Raw genomic sequence first — 19,549 nt, forward strand, 5'->3', positions numbered from 1 at the left:
ATAGAATAATGGATACCCGGGAGTGATTACAGACTGGAATCTAATCGAGGGGATCAGATGGTTTATATATAGAATAATGGATACCTGGGAGTGATTACAGACTGGAATCTAATCGAGGGGTTCAGATGGTTTATATATAGAATAATGGATACCTGGGAGTGATTACAGACTGGAATCTAATCGAGGGGTTCAGATGGTTTATATATAGAATAATGGATACCTGGGAGTGATTACAGGCTGGAATCTAATCGAGGGGTTCAGGTGGTTTATATATAGAATAATGGATACCTGGGAGTGATTACAGACTGGAATCTAATCGAGGGGTTCAGATGGTTTATATATAGAATAATGGATACCTGGGAGTGATTACAGGCTGGAATCTAATCGAGGGGTTCAGATGGTTTATATATAGAATAATGGATACCTGGGAGTGATTACAGACTGGAATCTAATCGAGGGGATCAGATCGTTTATATATAGAATAATGGATACCCGGGAGTGATTACAGGCTGGAATCTAATCGAGGGGTTCAGATGGTTTATATATAGAATAATGGATACCTGGGAGTGATTACAGGCTGGAATCTAATCGAGGGGTTCAGATGGTTTATATATAGAATAATGGATATCTGGGAGTGATTACAGGCTGGAATCTAATCGAGGGGTTCAGATGGTTTATATATAGAATAATGGATACCCGGGAGTGATTACAGGCTGGAATCTAATCGAGGGGTTCAGGTGGTTTATATATAGAATAATGGATACCTGGGAGTGATTACAGACTGGAATCTAATCGAGGGGTTCAGGTGGTTTATATATAGAATAATGGATACCTGGGAGTGATTACAGACTGGAATCTAATCGAGGGGTTCAGATGGTTTATATATAGAATAATGGATACCTGGGAGTGATTACAGACTGGAATCTAATCGAGGGGTTCAGATGGTTTATATATAGAATAATGGATACCTGGGAGTGATTACAGACTGGAATCTAATCGAGGGGTTCAGATGGTTTATATATAGAATAATGGATACCCGGGAGTGATTACAGGCTGGAATCTAATCGAGGGGTTCAGGTGGTTTATATATAGAATAATGGATACCTGGGAGTGATTACAGACTGGAATCTAATCGAGGGGTTCAGATGGTTTATATATAGAATAATGGATACCCGGGAGTGATTACAGACTGGAATCTAATCGAGGGGATCAGATGGTTTATATATAGAATAATGGATACCTGGGAGTGATTACAGACTGGAATCTAATCGAGGGGTTCAGATGGTTTATATATAGAATAATGGATACCTGGGAGTGATTACAGACTGGAATCTAATCGAGGGGTTCAGATGGTTTATATATAGAATAATGGATACCTGGGAGTGATTACAGGCTGGAATCTAATCGAGGGGTTCAGGTGGTTTATATATAGAATAATGGATACCTGGGAGTGATTACAGACTGGAATCTAATCGAGGGGTTCAGATGGTTTATATATAGAATAATGGATACCTGGGAGTGATTACAGGCTGGAATCTAATCGAGGGGTTCAGATGGTTTATATATAGAATAATGGATACCTGGGAGTGATTACAGACTGGAATCTAATCGAGGGGATCAGATCGTTTATATATAGAATAATGGATACCCGGGAGTGATTACAGGCTGGAATCTAATCGAGGGGTTCAGATGGTTTATATATAGAATAATGGATACCTGGGAGTGATTACAGGCTGGAATCTAATCGAGGGGTTCAGATGGTTTATATATAGAATAATGGATACCCGGGAGTGATTACAGACTGGAATCTAATCGAGGGGATCAGATGGTTTATATATAGAATAATGGATACCTGGGAGTGATTACAGACTGGAATCTAATCGAGGGGTTCAGATGGTTTATATATAGAATAATGGATACCTGGGAGTGATTACAGGCTGGAATCTAATCGAGGGGTTCAGATGGTGTATATATAGAATAATGGATACCCGGGAGTGATTACAGACTGGAATCTAATCGAGGGGTTCAGATGGTTTATATATAGAATAATGGATACCTGGGAGTGATTACAGACTGGAATCTAATCGAGGGGTTCAGATGGTTTATATATAGAATAATGGATACCTGGGAGTGATTACAGACTGGAATCTAATCGAGGGGTTCAGATGGTTTATATATAGAATAATGGATACCTGGGAGTGATTACAGACTGGAATCTAATCGAGGGGTTCAGATGGTTTATATATAGAATAATGGATACCTGGGAGTGATTACAGACTGGAATCTAATCGAGGGGTTCAGATGGTTTATATATAGAATAATGGATACCTGGGAGTGATTACAGGGCTGGAATCTAATCGAGGGGTTCAGGTGGTTTATATATAGAATAATGGATACCTGGGAGTGATTACAGACTGGAATCTAATCGAGGGGTTCAGGTGGTTTATATATAGAATAATGGATACCTGGGAGTGATTACAGGCTGGAATCTAATCGAGGGGTTCAGATGGTTTATATATAGAATAATGGATACCTGGGAGTGATTACAGACTGGAATCTAATCGAGGGGTTCAGATGGTTTATATATAGAATAATGGATACCTGGGAGTGATTACAGACTGGAATCTAATCGAGGGGTTCAGGTGGTTTATATATAGAATAATGGATACCTGGGAGTGATTACAGACTGGAATCTAATCGAGGGGTTCAGATGGTTTATATATAGAATAATGGATACCCGGGAGTGATTACAGACTGGAATCTAATCGAGGGGTTCAGATGGTTTATATATAGAATAATGGATACCTGGGAGTGATTACAGACTGGAATCTAATCGAGGGGTTCAGATGGTTTATATATAGAATAATGGATACCTGGGAGTGATTACAGGGCTAGAATCTAATCGAGGGGATCAGATGGTTTATATATAGAATAATGGATACCTGGGAGTGATTACAGACTGGAATCTAATCGAGGGGTTCAGGTGGTTTATATATAGAATAATGGATACCTGGGAGTGATTACAGACTGGAATCTAATCGAGGGGTTCAGATGGTTTATATATAGAATAATGGATACCTGGGAGTGATTACAGACTGGAATCTAATCGAGGGGTTCAGATGGTTTATATATAGAATAATGGATACCCGGGAGTGATTACAGGCTGGAATCTAATCGAGGGGTTCAGATGGTTTATATATAGAATAACGGATACCTGGGAGTGATTACAGACTGGAATCTAATCGAGGAGTTCAGGTGGTTTATATATAGAATAATGGATACCTGGGAGTGATTACAGACTGGAATCTAATCGAGGGGTTCAGATGGTTTATATATAGAATAATGGATACCTGGGAGTGATTACAGGCTGGAATCTAATCGAGGAGTTCAGGTGGTTTATATATAGAATAATGGATACCTGGGAGTGATTACAGACTGGAATCTAATCGAGGGGTTCAGGTGGTTTATATATAGAATAATGGATACCTGGGAGTGATTACAGGCTGGAATCTAATCGAGGGGATCAGATGGTTTATATATAGAATAATGGATACCTGGGAGTGATTACAGACTGGAATCTAATCGAGGGGTTCAGGTGGTTTATATATAGAATAATGGATACCTGGGAGTGATTACAGGCTGGAATCTAATCGAGGGGATCAGATGGTTTATATATAGAATAATGGATACCTGGGAGTGATTACAGACTGGAATCTAATCGAGGGGTTCAGATGGTTTATATATCGAATAATGGATACCTGGGAGTGATTACAGGCTGGAATCAAATCGAGGGGTTCAGATGGTTTATATATAGAATAATGGATACCTGGGAGTGATTACAGGCTGGAATCTAATCGAGGGGATCAGATGGTTTATATATAGAATAATGGATACCTGGGAGTGATTACAGACTGGAATCTAATCGAGGGGATCAGATGGTTTATATATAGAATAATGGATACCTGGGAGTGATTACAGGCTGGAATCTAATCGAGGGGATCAGATGGTTTATATATAGAATAATGGATACCTGGGAGTGATTACAGGCTGGAATCTAATCGAGGGGTTCAGATGGTTTATATATAGAATAATGGATACCTGGGAGTGATTATAGGCTGGAATCTAATCGAGGGGTTCAGATGGTTTATATATAGAATAATGTATACCTGGGAGTGATTACAGACTGGAATCTAATCGAGGGGTTCAGATGGTTTATATATAGAATAATGGATACCTGGGAGTGATTACAGACTGGAATCTAATCGAGGGGATCAGATGGTTTATATATAGAATAATGGATACCTGGGAGTGATTACAGACTGGAATCTAATCGAGGGGTTCAGATGGTTTATATATAGAATAATGGATACCTGGGAGTGATTACAGACTGGAATCTAATCGAGGGGTTCAGATGGTTTATATATAGAATAATGGATACCTGGGAGTGATTACAGACTGGAATCTAATCGAGGGGTTCAGATGGTTTATATATAGAATAATGGATACCTGGGAGTGATTACAGGCTGGAATCTAATCGAGAGGTTCAGGTGGTTTATATATAGAATAATGGATACCAGGGAGTGATTACAGGCTGGAATCTAATCGAGGGGTTCAGGTGGTTTATATATAGAATAATGGATACCTGGGAGTGATTACAGGCTGGAATCTAATCGAGGGGTTCAGATGGTTTATATATAGAATAATGGATACCTGGGAGTGATTACAGACTGGAATCTAATCGAGGGGTTCAGATGGTTTATATATAGAATAATGGATACCTGGGAGAGATTACAGACTGGAATCTAATCGAGGGGATCAGATGGTTTATATATAGAATAATGGATACCTGGGAGTGAGTACAGGCGGGAATCTAATCGAGGGGTTCAGATGGTTTATATATAGAATAATGGATACCTGGGAGTGAGTACAGGCGGGAATCTAATCGAGGGGTTCAGATGGTTTATATATAGAATAATGGATACCCGGGAGTGATTACAGGCTGGAATCTAATCGAGGGGTTCAGTTGGTTTATATATAGAATAATGGATACCTGGGAGTGAGTACAGGCGGGAATCTAATCGAGGGGTTCAGATGGTTTATATATAGAATAATGGATACCTGGGAGTGAGTACAGGCGGGAATCTAATCGAGGGGTTCAGATGGTTTATATATAGAATAATGGATACCTGGGAGTGATTACAGACTGGAATCTAATCGAGGGGTTCAGTTGGTTTATATATAGAATAATGGATACCTGGGAGTGATTACAGACTGGAATCTAATCGAGGGGTTCAGATGGTTTATATATAGAATAATGGATACCTGGGAGTGATTACAGACTGGAATCTAATCGAGGGGTTCAGATGGTTTATATATAGAATAATGGATACCTGGGAGTGATTACAGACTGGAATCTAATCGAGGGGTTCAGATGGTTTATATATAGAATAATGGATACCTGGGAGTGATTACAGACTGGAATCTAATCGAGGGGTTCAGATGGTTTATATATAGAATAATGGATACCTGGGAGTGATTACAGGCTGGAATCTAATCGAGGGGTTCAGATGGTTTATATATAGAATAATGGATACCTGGGAGTGATTACAGGCTGGAATCTAATCGAGGGGTTCAGATGGTTTATATATAGAATAATGGATACCTGGGAGTGATTACAGACTGGAATCTAATCGAGAGGTTCAGATGGTTTATATATAGAATAATGGATACCTGGGAGTGATTACAGACTGGAATCTAATCGAGGGGTTCAGGTGGTTTATATATAGAATAATGGATACCTGGGAGTGATTACAGGCTGGAATCTAATCGAGAGGTTCAGGTGGTTTATATATAGAATAATGGATACCTGGGAGTGATTACAGGCTGGAATCTAATCGAGAGGTTCAGGTGGTTTATATATAGAATAATGGATACCTGGGAGTGATTACAGACTGGAATCTAATCGAGGGGTTCAGATGGTTTTTATATAGAATAATGGATACCCGGGAGTGATTACAGGCTGGAATCTAATCGAGAGGTTCAGGTGGTTTATATATAGAATAATGGATACCTGGGAGTGATTACAGACTGGAATCTAATCGAGGGGATCAGATGGTTTATATATAGAATAATGGATACCTGGGAGTGATTACAGGCTGGAATCTAATCGAGGGGTTCAGATGGTTTATATATAGAATAATGGATACCTGGGAGTGATTAGAGACTGGAATCTAATCGAGGGGTTCAGATGGTTTATATATAGAATAATGGATACCTGGGAGTGATTACAGACTGGAATCTAATCGAGGGGTTCAGGTGGTTTATATATAGAATAATGGATACCTGGGAGTGATTACAGGCTGGAATCTAATCGAGGGGTTCAGATGGTTTTTATATAGAATAATGGATACCCGGGAGTGATTACAGGCTGGAATCTAATCGAGAGGTTCAGGTGGTTTATATATAGAATAATGGATACCTGGGAGTGATTACAGACTGGAATCTAATCGAGGGGTTCAGATGGTTTATATATAGAATAATGGATACCTGGGAGTGATTACAGGCTGGAATCTAATCGAGGGGATCAGATGGTTTATATATAGAATAATGGATACCTGGGAGTGATTACAGGCTGGAATCTAATCGAGGGGTTCAGGTGGTTTATATATAGAATAATGGATACCTGGGAGTGATTACAGACTGGAATCTAATCGAGGGGTTCAGATGGTTTATATATAGAATAATGGATACCTGGGAGTGATTACAGACTGGAATCTAATCGAGGGGTTCAGATGGTTTATATATAGAATAATGGATACCTGGGAGTGATTACAGACTGGAATCTAATCGAGGGGTTCAGGTGGTTTATATATAGAATAATGGATACCTGGGAGTGATTACAGACTGGAATCTAATCGAGGGGTTCAGATGGTTTATATATAGAATAATGGATACCTCGGAGTGATTACAGACTGGAATCTAATCGAGGGGTTCAGATGGTTTATATATAGAATAATGGATACCTGGGAGTGATTACAGACTGGAATCTAATCGAGGGGTTCAGATGGTTTATATATAGAATAATGGATACCTGGGAGTGATTACAGACTGGAATCTAATCGAGGGGATCAGATGGTTTATATATAGAATAATGGATACCTGGGAGTGATTACAGACTGGAATCTAATCGAGGGGTTCAGGTGGTTTATATATAGAATAATGGATACCTGGGAGTGATTACAGACTGGAATCTAATCGAGCGGTTCAGATGGTTTATATATAGAATAATGGATACCTGGGAGTGATTACAGACTGGAATCTAATCGAGGGGTTCAGATGGTTTATATATCGAATAATGGATACCTGGGAGTGATTACAGACTGGAATCTAATCGAGGGGTTCAGATGGTTTATATATAGAATAATGGATACCTGGGAGTGATTACAGGCTGAAATCTAATCGAGGGGTTCAGATGGTTTATATATAGAATAATGGATACCTGGGAGTGATTACAGACTGGAATCTAATCGAGGGGTTCAGATGGTTTATATATAGAATAATGGATACCTGGGAGTGATTACAGGCTGGAATCTAATCGAGGGGTTCAGATGGTTTATATACAGAATAATGGATACCTGGGAGTGATTACAGGCTGGAATCTAATCGAGGGGTTCAGATGGTTTATATATAGAATAATGGATACCTGGGAGTGATTACAGACTGGAATCTAATCGAGGGGTTCAGATGGTTTATATACAGAATAATGGATACCTGGGAGTGATTACAGGCTGGAATCTAATCGAGGGGATCAGGTGGTTTATATATAGAATAACGGATATCTGGGAGTGATTACAGAATGGAATCTAATCGAGGGGTTCAGATGGTTTATATATAGAATAATGGATACCTGGGAGTGATTACAGACTGGAATCTAATCGAGGGGATCAGGTGGTTTATATATAGAATAACGGATATCTGGGAGTGATTACAGAATGGAATCTAATCGAGGGGTTCAGATGGTTTATATATAGAATAATGGATACCTGGGAGTGATTACAGGCTGGAATCTAATCGAGGGGATCAGATCGTTTATATATAGAATAATGGATACCTGGGAGTGATTACAGACTGGAATCTAATCGAGGGGATCAGGTGGTTTATATATAGAATAACGGATATCTGGGAGTGATTACAGAATGGAATCTAATCGAGGGGTTCAGGTGGTTTATATATAGAATAATGGATACCTGGGAGTGATTACAGACTGGAATCTAATCGAGGGGTTCAGATGGTTTATATATAGAATAATGGATACCTGGGAGTGATTACAGACTGGAATCTAATCGAGGGGTTCAGATGGTTTATATATAGAATAATGGATACCTGGGAGTGATTACAGACTGGAATCTAATCGAGGGGATCAGATGGTTTATATATAGAATAATGGATACCCGGGAGTGATTACAGGCTGGAATCTAATCGAGGGGTTCAGATGGTTTATATATAGAATAATGGATACCTGGGAGTGATTACAGGCTGGAATCTAATCGAGGGGTTCAGATGGTTTATATATAGAATAATGGATACCTGGGAGTGATTACAGGCTGGAATCTAATCGAGGGGATCAGATCGTTTATATATAGAATAATGGATATCTGGGAGTGATTACAGGCTGGAATCTAATCGAGGGGTTCAGGTGGTTTATATATAGAATAATGGATACCTGGGAGTGATTACAGACTGGAATCTAATCGAGGGGTTCAGATGGTTTATATATAGAATAATGGATACCCGGGAGTGATTACAGGCGGGAATCTAATCGAGGGGTTCAGATGGTTTATATATAGAATAATGGATACCTGGGAGTGATTACAGGCTGGAATCTAATCGAGGGGTTCAGGTGGTTTATATATAGAATAATGGATACCTGGGAGTGATTACAGGCGGGAATCTAATCGAGGGGTTCAGATGGTTTATATATAGAATAATGGATACCTGGGAGTGATTACAGGCTGGAATCTAATCGAGGGGTTCAGGTGGTTTATATATAGAATAATGGATACCTGGGAGTGATTACAGGCTGGAATCTAATCGAGGGGTTCAGGTGGTTTATATATAGAATAATGGATACCTGGGAGTGATTACAGACTGGAATCTAATCGAGGGGTTCAGGTGGTTTATATATAGAATAATGGATACCTGGGAGTGATTACAGACTGGAATCTAATCGAGGGGTTCAGGTGGTTTATATATAGAATAATGGATACCTGGGAGTGAGTACAGGCGGGAATCTAATCGAGGGGTTCAGGTGGTTTATATATAGAATAATGGATACCTGGGAGTGATTACAGGCTGGAATCTAATCGAGGGGTTCAGGTGGTTTATATATAGAATAATGGATACCTGGGAGTGATTACAGACTGGAATCTAATCGAGGGGTTCAGATGGTTTATATATAGAATAATGGATACCTGGGAGTGATTACAGACTGGAATCTAATCGAGGGGTTCAGGTGGTTTATATATAGAATAATGGATACCTGGGAGTGATTACAGAGTGGAATCTAATCGAGGGGTTCAGATGGTTTATATATAGAATAATGGATACCCGGGAGTGATTACAGGCTGGAATCTAATCGAGGGGTTCAGGTGGTTTATATATAGAATAATGGACACCTGGGAGTGATTACAGACTGGAATCTAATCGAGGGGTTCAGATGGTTTATATATAGAATAATGGATACCTGGGAGTGATTACAGACTGGAATCTAATCGAGGGGATCAGATCGTTTATATATAGAATAATGGATACCTGGGAGTGATTACAGACTGGAATCTAATCGAGGGGATCAGATCGTTTATATATAGAATAATGGATACCTGGGAGTGATTACAGACTGGAATCTAATCGAGGGGATCAGATGGTTTATATATAGAATAATGGATACCTGGGAGTGATTACAGGCTGGAATCTAATCGAGGGGATCAGATGGTTTATATATAGAATAATGGATACCTGGGAGTGATTACAGACTGGAATCTAATCGAGGGGATCAGATGGTTTATATATAGAATAATGGATACCTGGGAGTGATTACAGAATGGAATCTAATCGAGGGGATCAGATCGTTTATATATTGAATAATGGATACCAGGGGGGATTCATACACAGAAAGTTGGCACAAACACACTAACTAGTGCACGTGCCTTTTTAATTATTAAATTTTAGCGTGTCAAAGTGTTTAACGTGCTGCTATGCAGTGTTAAACCTGCTAATCTTCCACACTGGTGTCAGGGTAGAGTCACTAAATCTTGTGCATAAACATCAATTAATGTTACTTATGTGTCTCCAGAGGCTGAACTACAGATACCGCAGAGAGAGCAAGAATACTTCTCTCAGGCTTGAAGATTGGGATTGGGCCCTGAGACTGCAGTCAGCGGTGAGACACATCACCAACTGCTTCTGATAAACTGCAGAGAAAAGATAGAGAGAACGTTGCTTTTTATACTTAAGGTGGCCCATTGTCACCCATCTAATTTGGCCATCAATGGCGTGTTGAATGGCATCATAAGAGACGTCCTCAGAGTGTCTGCTCCAGGCATTTCTGAATAGAAATGATGGTGCTCCTTGTCACAGATGGCACAGTGCTGTGGGCAAACTCTTCGGGGGCTCTGCCCACCATGAACAATAAGCTAATCAATGGACCTTGCTGGTGGATACCCACTCATACAGTATTATGGCCTCGCTCAAGAGCAGACCTCCCAGGTATTGACTGGAAAATACAAGCAGCACCTTTCCTGATTGTTGATTGGCACCAGGAGTCCTGCTGGATGCCAGCTTCAGCCTGGACGTAGTCCTTCGGGACCGCACTGAAGGGGCGTGTAATGATATCAGCAAATAGTGATGGTATTTGCCTGTTTGATTATGATGCCTTACCAGCATATTTGCAGGTATTGATTATTTATGTCTTACCAGCAGAGGGCATGTGAGAGACAAGCAGTTTAGTTTGGTTTTGGTTTCGCTTTAGAGGGATCTCTAAGATGGTGTCTCCTGTAAATGCTGTTAACTGAGTTGAACATACTTTAGATAAAAAGTCATTCTCTTTCATAAATGTCTCGTCATTGAACCCACATACAAATCAATACATGGTGTCAGAAGTGATTGAAAGAGATGAAGAGGAAAAATCTGAAGTGAAATCAGCTCTCCACATATTAGCAAGCCAAAAGAGAACATCGTTACTTACCATTGGAGAATAGCTAACGAAGTGAAAAAATGGAAGGTTTACACCCACCGGCGAAGCTTCAGTTGACAGGTAATGTGGCTGAAAATTGGAGAAGGTTCAAACAACGTTTGGAGTTGTATTTATCAGCAATCGGAGCTGACGAGAAAAGTGATAAAATGAAAGCGTCAGTGTTCTTACATGTCGTGGGTGATGAAGCGCTGGAGGTGTATAATAACTTCACATTTGCTGCTGATGGAGACAAAATGAAGCTAGATAAAATAATGGAACAGTTTGAGGCCTACTGTATACCTAAACGTAACGTGACGTTTGAGAGGCACAGATTTTTCACATGTGTACAGAAAACGGGAGAGACTATTGATCAGTATGTGACTGAACTGAGAAACCGAAGCAAAACATGTGATTTTGGGGGACTGACAGACTCGCTGATAAAAGACAGACTGGTGTGTGGTATTCCAGATAATGGTCTAAGGGAAAGACTGCTAAGAGAGCAAGATCTAGACCTGGGAAAAGCCATAGCACTGTGTAGGGCTACAGAGACTGTGAAGTCGCAGGCAAAGGAGCTGTTCAGTGACAGTAGCTGCAACGTGGATGCAGTGAGAAAGAACGGACACAAACCATTTAACAGAAAGAGCGCCAATGTGAAAAAAGAGGCGTGGCCAGCGAACGAAAATGAAAGGGGCAATCGAAAGTCATGTAGTCGATGCGGTACACAGCATCCACCAAAAAAGTGTCCAGCATATGGTAAAACATGCAATAGTTGCAACAAAAACAACCATTATGCCCGTTGCTGCAAGAACCAAGCGCAACAAAGCAAGGTCCATACAGTAGATGAAAGCGAGATAGAGGAGTTCAACGTAGATGTTGTGTCTGAAAACAAAGAAGAAAAAAGAGACTGGATGTTGACACTAAAAGTGAATGACATGCATATTCCATTTAAATTGGATACTGGAGCACAAGTTAATGTGATATCAGAGACTGATTTTAAGAAAATTAGACCCAGACCAAAGATACATGGAATAAAAGTGAAAGTGACAGGATACTCAGGTACTGATATACCAGTGAAAGGAAGATGCATTGTCAAAGTAACACACAAGGACAGAGAGCACACGCTAGCATTAATCGTGGTGTCAAAGGATGTGCAAGCCATACTAGGTTTAAAAGCCTGTGAGAGACTGAACCTGGTAAAGAGAGTCCTCGTTGTGGAAAGCGAAGGAGAGACAGTCTATGATGAACTCATGAAAGAGTACAACGACCTATTTAAGGGTCTAGGCTGCCTTCCAGGAGAACACACGATCAGAGTAGATAAAAGTATGCCAACGGTCATACATCCATGCAGAAAAGTTCCGTTTGCTCTTCAAAAGCAACTGAAGGCAGAGTTGGACAGGATGGAAAGCCTGAACGTGATTCAGAAGATAGATGAGCCAACTGAGTGGGTGAGTTCCCTCGTCGTTTTGGACAAAAAGAATGGAAAGCTCAGAATTTGCCTAGATCCAAGAGATCTAAACAGAGCAATAAAGAGAGAGCACTTCAAGCTTCCTACACGTGAGGAAATCATGTCAGAGTTTGCAAATGCAAAGTATTTCAGCAAGTTAGATGCATCATCAGGATTTTGGCAGAAGAAATTGGACGAGGCAAGTTCAAGACTGTGCACGTTCAACAGTCCATTTGGCAGATACAGATTCCTAAGGTTACCATTTGGCATTGCCTCAGCTCCTGAAGTGTATCACAAAACTATCCATATGATCTATGAGCACCTGGAGGGAGTTGATACATCAATGGATGACATCATAGTATGGGGAACCACGAGAACTGAGCATGATGAGAGACTGAAAAAAGTGCTGGAAGCAACAAGGAAAACAAACCTGAAGCTGAATAGAGAGAAATGCCAGCTCGGGGTGACAGAACTGACATTCGTGGGAGATATCCTTAGCAGTGAGGGCATCAGACCAGATCCCAGAAAGGTGTCCGCCATTGAGAATATGCCACAGCCACAATGCAAAAAGGATGTGCAGAGGTTTAATGGAATGATCAACTACATGGGTAAATTCATATCCAACCTCTCAGAAAAGATGGCGCCACTGAGACAACTAACTGAAAAGAACATAGAATGGGAATGGAATCATGAGCATGAGAAGTTATGGAGCGATCTAAAGAAACTGCTCACAGAGGAACCAGTTCTGAGGTTTTATGACCCAGCGAGACCCATCAAGATATCATCAGATGCATCACAGAGTGGGCTTGGTGCCGTTCTTCTGCAAAAATATGACTACTGGCAACCTATTGCATATGCATCGCGCTCAATGACAGTCGCGGAGACGCGATATGCTAAGGAGCTGCTCAGCATCACATACGCCTGTGAAAGATTTCACCAGTTTGTGTCAGGACAAGCAATCAGTGTAGAGACTGACCATAAGCCCTTGATTGCATTGTTCCAAAAGCCACTAAATAGCTGTCCGCTTAGAATACAAAGAATGATGATCAAGCTGCAACGCAATACACTGAATGTTGCATACGCACCGGGTAAGCTAATGTATACAGCAGACACGTTGTCGAGAGCTGTTGACCCAGGAGAGCCCGCAAACACCAAAATGGATGAAAAAGTGAACGCCTACATGGACATGATCACAAGTGCACTGCCCATAGCAGATGCAAAAATGGATCTCATAAAGAATGAGACAAACAAAGATGAAACAATGAGACGACTGAGGAAAAGCATCTTGGATGGATGGCCCAACATGAAGCAAGACTGCTCACCTGACATGGCAGAGTACTGGAACTGCAGGGCGGAACTATCACTGGTCGAAGACATCATCTACAAAGGAAGTAAAATAGTTATCCCAAAGAATCTGAGAAAAGAGATGCTAAAAAGGATCCATGGAGGACATCTGGGAATCGAAAAGTGTAAGAAAAGAGCACGAGAGGTGATGTACTGGCCACGAATCAACCAAGATGTGACAAATGAGGTGTCAAACTGCACAATATGCCTGAAATATCGAGCAAGCAATCCGGTAGAACCACTAAAGCCACACCCAGCACCAGACAGACCTTACCAGAAGGTAGGCGCTGACCTATTCGTATGTCAAGGGAAGGACTATCTTGTAGTCACAGACTATTACTCCCTGTATCCACAGGTTGGTAGACTGTACACCACCACTGCAGATGCTGTGATAACATGTATGAAAGCCATATTCTCCAGACATGGCGTGGCAAGCGAGGTCTTCACAGACAACGGACCCCAGTTTTACAATGCAAGTTTCCGACACTTTGCCAAAGAGTGGGACTTTGTCCACACAACGTCAAGTCCTCACTTTCCACAGTCCAATGGACTAGTGGAAAAATCGGTCCAGACAGTGAAAAGACTGATGTACAAGGCAAAAGACAGTGGAACTGACTTCTACCAGAGCATGCTTGTATACCGCACAACACCGCTCGAGTGTGGTAAGTCACCAGCCCAACTCCTTATGGGACGTTGGCTAAGGTCAAACCTACCCATCCCGGAGAACCTCCTGAAAACAAAAGAGGGGGAGAAAGTGAGGAAGTTCAAAGAGCAACAGAAAGAAAAGCAAAAGTACTACTATAACAGAGGAACACAAAACCTACCTGAACGTCACACTGGTGACCAAGTAAGGTTCAAAGACAAAACAAACATATGGACTCAGAAGGGAACTGTCCTGAGTGAAGTTCAACCAAGATCATACACCATTCAGACAGATGAGGGTGCTGTGCTGCGAAGAAATCGTCGGGATCTTCTCATGGGACCAGCCACAGCAAGTCAAAAGACAGATACTGTTGAACAACCTGATCACACAGCAGGTCAAAAGACTGATACTGTTGGACAACCTGATAACACAGCTGAGAACACATCATCTGAGGCAACAACTCAGATTCAAGGACAATCAATCAGAAAATCCTCAAGACGCGTGAAGCCTCCTGAGAGACTCATTGAGCAAATTTAAGGACTATTGTTATAGAAGGAAGTAATGTTATCTTATTCTTTCTTCAAGTTCTAGTGTATTTACATATTTCATGTGAACACACAAAACAAGGTTAAAAAACCTTGATCGTGATAATGATAATGTAAGTTCATTAAGTGTTACAGTTAAAATGCAGATTAATACAAAGAAAACATGTTGTTAGATTAAAGTAAAATACTTTTGTTTTAAGAAAGGGAGATGTAATGATATCAGCAAATAGTGATGGTATTTGCCTGTTTGATTATGATGCCTTACCAGCATATTTGCAGGTATTGATTATTTATGCCTGACCAGCAGAGGGCATGTGAGAGACAAGCAGTTTAGTTTGGTTTTGGTTTCGCTTTAGAGGGATCTCTAAGATGGTGTCTCCTGTAAATGCTGTTAACTGAGTTGAACATACTTTAGATAAAAAGTCATTCTCTTTCATAAATGTCTCGTCATTGAACCCACATACAAATCAATACAGGGCGAAGGGACTTTCTCGTCTTACTTAATTGAATGCAAAGTCCTAACATAAGTTAAGCTTGTGGCATTTATAACGCGTTCAAACATTTCTCCTTTGTGGGTCAGAACTCCTGGGCATGCAAGTGAAGGGCTTCTGACATGTGTAAGGTCCAGGGCCAAGCTTGTAGCAAATAGAAGGAAACAGTTGCAGGGAGGGAGGGCTCCAGGCTACACCCACCTGACGCTGTGCACCTGGAGAGGGAGCCAGCCTCACTACACATCCATTCCTTTGCTGATTGTTAAGATTGGTATGCAGCACTGGATGTTTAGAACATCAAGTAGCTGGCACGTTGCAAGTTGTCCAACGCAGGTCCTTCCACCACTGAGACCTGGGACGGCAGCTGGTAGGAGGCATGACCTGGAGGCTGGTATATGAGAGCATCTGCTCATATATCCCAGGATTCAGTACCTCCCAGCATTGCAGACAGGCAAGCAGCTGCTGCCAAAACGCCACACATTCAAATGGGTGAATCACCATTCAATGAGGTGTCCATGCTGTGGTGCCCATGAGGATGGTGGCATCGCACTCACATGGTGAGTTGTATTGCTCACTGTGCCATTCATGAGGAGTTTTCTTTCATTCATTCTCAGGGTGTGGGTGTCACTGGCAAAGCCGGCACTTACTGCGCATCCCTAGTTGCCCTGAGAAGGTGGTGGTGGGCCTTCTTCTTTAACCACTGTGGGTAGCGGCTTGATACAACTGAGAGGCTTTCTAGGCAGTTATAAGTCATAGAGTCATAACGGCACAGCCCATCGAGTCCGTGCCGGCTCTCTGTAGAACAATCCAGTCAGTCCCATTCCCCCGCTCTATCCCCGTAGCCCTGCAAGTTTATTTCCCTCAAGTGCCTATCCAGTCTCCCCTTGAAAACATTGAGTGTCTCCGCTTCCACCACTTCCGTCAGCAGCGAGTTCCAGGTCCTCACCACTCTCTGCGTAAAAAACATTTTCCTCACATCTCCCCTGTATCTCTTGCCCAAAACATGGTAGTTATGTGTGTCCATGCTGTGGTGTCCATGAGGATGGTGGCATCGCACCCACATGGTGAGTTGTATTGCTCACTGTGCTATTCATGAGGAGTTTTCTTTCATTCATTCTCAGGATGTGGGTGATGCTTCATAACATGATTAGGCAGAGTCAACATGGTTTTATGAAACGGAAATCGTGTTTGACAAATTTCTTAGAGTTTTTTGAGGATGTAACTAGCAGGGTAGATAAAGGGGAACCAGTGGATGTAATATATTTGGATTTCCAAAAGGCATTCAATAAGGTGCCACATAAAAAGTTATTACACAAGATTAGAGCTCATGGGGTTGGGGGTAATATAGTAGCATGGATAGAGGACTGGTTAACGGACAGAAAACAGAGAGTAGGGATAAACGGATCTTTTTCAGGTTGGCAGGCTGTAACTAGTCGGGTGCCGCAAGTATCAGTGTTGGGGCCTCAGCTATTTACAATCTATATTAATGACCTAGATAAAGGGACTGATTGAAATGTATCCAAGTTTGCTGACGATACAAAGCTAGGTGGGACAGTAAGCTGTGAGGAGAACACAAAGAGGCTGCAAAGGGATAAAGATAGACTAAGTGAGTGGGCAGTAAGGTGGCAGATGGAATATAATGTAGGGAAATGTGAGGTTATTCACTTTGGTAGGAAGAATAGAAAAACAGAATATTTTTAAATGGTGAGAAACTTTCAAATGTTGGTGTTCAGAGAGATTTGGGTGTCCTTGTGCAAGAAACACAGAAAGCTAGCATGCAGGTACAGCAAGCAATAAGGAAGGCAAATGGCATGTTGGCCTTTATTGCAAGGAGGTTGCAGTATAAGAGTAAGGAAGTCTTGCTACAATTGTACAGGGCCTTAGTGACACCACAGCTGGAGTACTGTGCACAGTTTTGGTCTCCTTAGCTAAGGAAGGATATACTTGCCTTGGAGGCGGTGCAACAAAGGTTCACTAGGTTGATTCCTGGGATGAGAGGGCTGTCCTATGATGAGAGATTGTGTAGAATGGGCCTATACTCTCTGGAATTTAGAAGAATGAGAGGTGATCTCATTGAAACATACAAGATTCTGAAGGGTTTGACAGGGTAGATGCTGAGAGGTTGTTTCCCCTGGCTGGAGTGTCTAGAAATAGGGGGCATAGTCTCAGGATAAGGGGTAGGCCATGAAATTTCTTCACTCAGAGGCTTGTGAATGCTGAGTCTTTGAGTATATTCAAGGCTGAGCTAGATAGATTTTTGGACTCTAGGGGAATAAAGGGATATGGAGATCGGGCGGGAAAGTGGAGTTGAGGTCGATGATCAGCCATGATTTTATTGAAAGGCGGAGCTGGCTCGAGGGGCCGTATGGCCTACTCCTGCTCTTACTTCGAATGTTCTTATGTAAACCTTAAATCTGTGTCCCCTAGTCCTTGTATCATTAACTAGTGGGAACAGCCTTTCCCCGTCTAGCCTATCCAAACCCGTCATAATCTTGCACACTTCTATCAAATCACCCCTCAACCTCCTTTGCTCTAATGAAAACAAATCCAGCTTCTCCTACCTGTCCTTGTAGCTAAGATCCCCCATCACCGGAACCATTCTGGTAAATCTCCTCTGCACCCTCTCAAGGGCCTTCACATGCTTCCTAAAGTGTGGTGACCAGAACTGGATGCAATATTCCAGTTGTAGCCTGACCAGCGTTTTATAAAGATTCAGCATAACTTCTCTACTTTTGTACTCAATACCTCTATTAACGAAGCCCAAGATCCCATAAGCTTTGCTAACCACTCTCTCACTATGTCCCGCCACCTTCAGGGACCTATGCACATTAACTCCCAGATCCCTCTGTCCCTGCTCACTCTTTAAAACTGTGCCATTAAGTGTATATTGCCTCTCCCTGTTCCTTCTGCCAAAATGCATTACCTCACAATTCTCTGTATTAAATTCCATCTGCCACTTGTCTGCCCATTCTGCTAGCCTTTCTATGTCCTGTTGCAGTCGATTGGTATCAACCTCACTGTTTGCCACTCCCCCAAGTTTGGTGTCATCGGCAAATTTAGAAATTCTACTCTGTATTCCAATATCTAGGTCATTTATATATATCAAAAAAAGCAGTGTCTACCATCCTCCAGTCTGAAAAACAGCTATTTACCATAACTCGCTGTTTTCTGTCCTTAAGCCAATTCCTTATCCAAGCTGCCACTGACCCACCTATTCCATGAGCCTCAACTTTGTTAACCAGCCTTCTATGTGGTACTTTGTCAAATGCCTTCCTAAAATCCATGTAGACAACATCCATTGCATTCCCTTCATCAATCCTTCCTGTTACTTCATCAAAAAATTCAATTTGATTAGTCAAACATGATCTGCCTTTTACAAATCCGAGTTGGCTCTCCTTAATTAGCTTAAACCTCTCCATGCACCTGTTAATTTTGTCCTTGATTATTGTTTCTAAAACTTTACCCACCACTGATGTTAAACGGACCGGCCTGTAGTTACTAGGATTGTCCTTACACCTTTTCTTGAACAATGGTGTCACATTTGCCACTTTCCAATCCTCAGGCACCTCCCCGCATCTAAGGAAGATTGGAAAATGATGGCAAGCCCTTCTGCTATCTCCTCCCCCAATTCCCCTAGCAACCTGGGATGCAAGCCATCTGGACCAGGCAACTTATTCACTCTAAGCATACCCAGCCTTTCTAGTCCATCCTGTCTATCAATTTTCACCTCTTCCATTGCTTCTACCTTTTCCACGTCTACCGATATTTTGTCAGCATCCACCTCCTTAGTAAACACCGATACAAAGTACTCATTGAGTATTCTAGCCTTGCCCTGCGCCTCTCAGCATATAT

The 19,549-nt window shown here is 41.6% G+C and overlaps 1 protein-coding gene across 4 annotated transcripts in view; it reads right to left on the reverse strand.

Moving 5' to 3' along the window:
- Positions 1-19,549, reverse strand: part of LOC147113028 (TOG array regulator of axonemal microtubules protein 2-like) — a 203,889-nt gene that overhangs the window by 83,112 nt on the left and 101,228 nt on the right. The window lies entirely within an intron of this gene.

This window comes from Somniosus microcephalus, chromosome 9 (genome assembly GCF_052327205.1).
Source record: "Somniosus microcephalus isolate GS21.2 chromosome 9, FLI_Smic_1.0, whole genome shotgun sequence".
Taxonomy (NCBI): Eukaryota; Metazoa; Chordata; class Chondrichthyes; order Squaliformes; family Somniosidae; genus Somniosus; species Somniosus microcephalus.